We start from the raw sequence: 1,427 nt of genomic DNA, 5'->3' as shown, positions 1-1,427 counted from the left end.
AGTGCTCTATTCACTGTGCCACCTAACTACCATGGTTTTCCTAATATTAAACCATCCTTGCATTCCCAGAATAAATCCTACCTGATCAAAGTGTATTACTCTTGTGATAAGTTGCTGTAGTCTTTTTGCTAATATTTTATTTAAAATTTTTGCATCTATATTCATGAGGGAAATTGGTCTGTAATTTTCTCTCTCTGTTTTATCTGTTATACCATTTTTAAGTATGAAGAGCATAATCATACAGTCTATCATGATTTGGGCACAACATACTTTTGCTGGAAATGCTTATTGTTTTATGTCTTTTTTAGCCCCAGAAACACAAATGACTGCTGTAGTCAGAAGACCCTGAGAGGCAAGATGTTCTAGTGGATAAAGTACTGGCCTAAAGGCCAGAAAGACCTGAGTTCAGGTCTTTCTCCAGAGATATACTTATATTATGTGATCCTGGGAAAGTAATATTGTGGTTAGAAAAGTAGTAAGATTCCATGGTCATTGAAGTTTAGTAACTGGGTATACAAAGAAGTCAATTTTTCTTGCTCTTTCACTTGAGGAGAATGTTATAGACTTAGGTGGTCCCTCAAGTATCTCTTCTATTAAGATTTTAATTATCTTTTCCTCAGAACTTTCCTCAGTGCTTCTTTCATTTCCCTATTCCTAAGACTGTAGATCATAGGGTTTAAGAATGGGGTGACAACAGAATAAAAGAGAGTCACAATCTTCTTGGTCCCAGAATCATGCCCTGAACTTGGCTTCACATACATTACCATAACAGATCCATAGAACAATGACACCACAGCTAAGTGAGAACCACAAGTGGAGAAGGCTTTTCGCCGACCTGCTACAGAAGGAACTCTCAGCACAGCTCTCAAAACAAGCGCATAAGATCCCATGATGAATCCAAAAGGGGCAAAGAGGTTCAAAGAACTCAACGTGGAACAAGTGAGCTCCATCATATGAACTTGGGTACATGTGAGAGTTAGCAGTGGCCCAGAGTCACAGACAAAGTGGTCAATAATCTTAGGATCACAGAAGGACATCCGAGAAATGATAATGATGGGGACCAGGTACCAGAGGAAGCCAAGTGCCCAGCAGCTGATCATCAGGTTGGCACAGAGACGTCTTGTCATGATGGTTGGATAATGCAGAGGCCGGCAGATGGCTAAGTATCTGTCAAATGCCATAATTGCTAGAAAAAAGCATTCTGTGATACCCAAAGAGAAGAAGAAGTAGAACTGGAGGAAGCAGACAGAGAAAGAGATGACCTTGGTCTCAGAGAGGAAGTTGACCAACATATTAGGGATGATGGTAGTCACATACCACATCTCTAAGAAGGAGAAGTTGGCCAGGAGTATATACATTGGTGTTTGGAGTTTCTGATCCCAGACTACTGCACAGATGATGGATCCGTTTCCCAAAAGAGTTAGAAT

At 40.2% G+C, this 1,427-nt stretch overlaps 1 pseudogene; it reads right to left on the bottom strand.

Moving 5' to 3' along the window:
• Positions 1 to 593: 593 nt before the first annotated feature.
• LOC138168748 (olfactory receptor 11G2-like) overlaps positions 594 to 1,427 on the bottom strand; it is a 10,403-nt pseudogene continuing 9,569 nt past the window's right edge.

Source organism: Petaurus breviceps, unplaced genomic scaffold (assembly GCF_028583685.1).
Source record: "Petaurus breviceps papuanus isolate PSGF00001 unplaced genomic scaffold, PetGlider_PUasm1.0 37, whole genome shotgun sequence".
Classification (NCBI taxonomy): Eukaryota; Metazoa; Chordata; class Mammalia; order Diprotodontia; family Petauridae; genus Petaurus; species Petaurus breviceps.
Note: the sequence above shows the minus strand (reverse complement) of the source record. Positions and strands in the feature narration are given on the sequence as shown.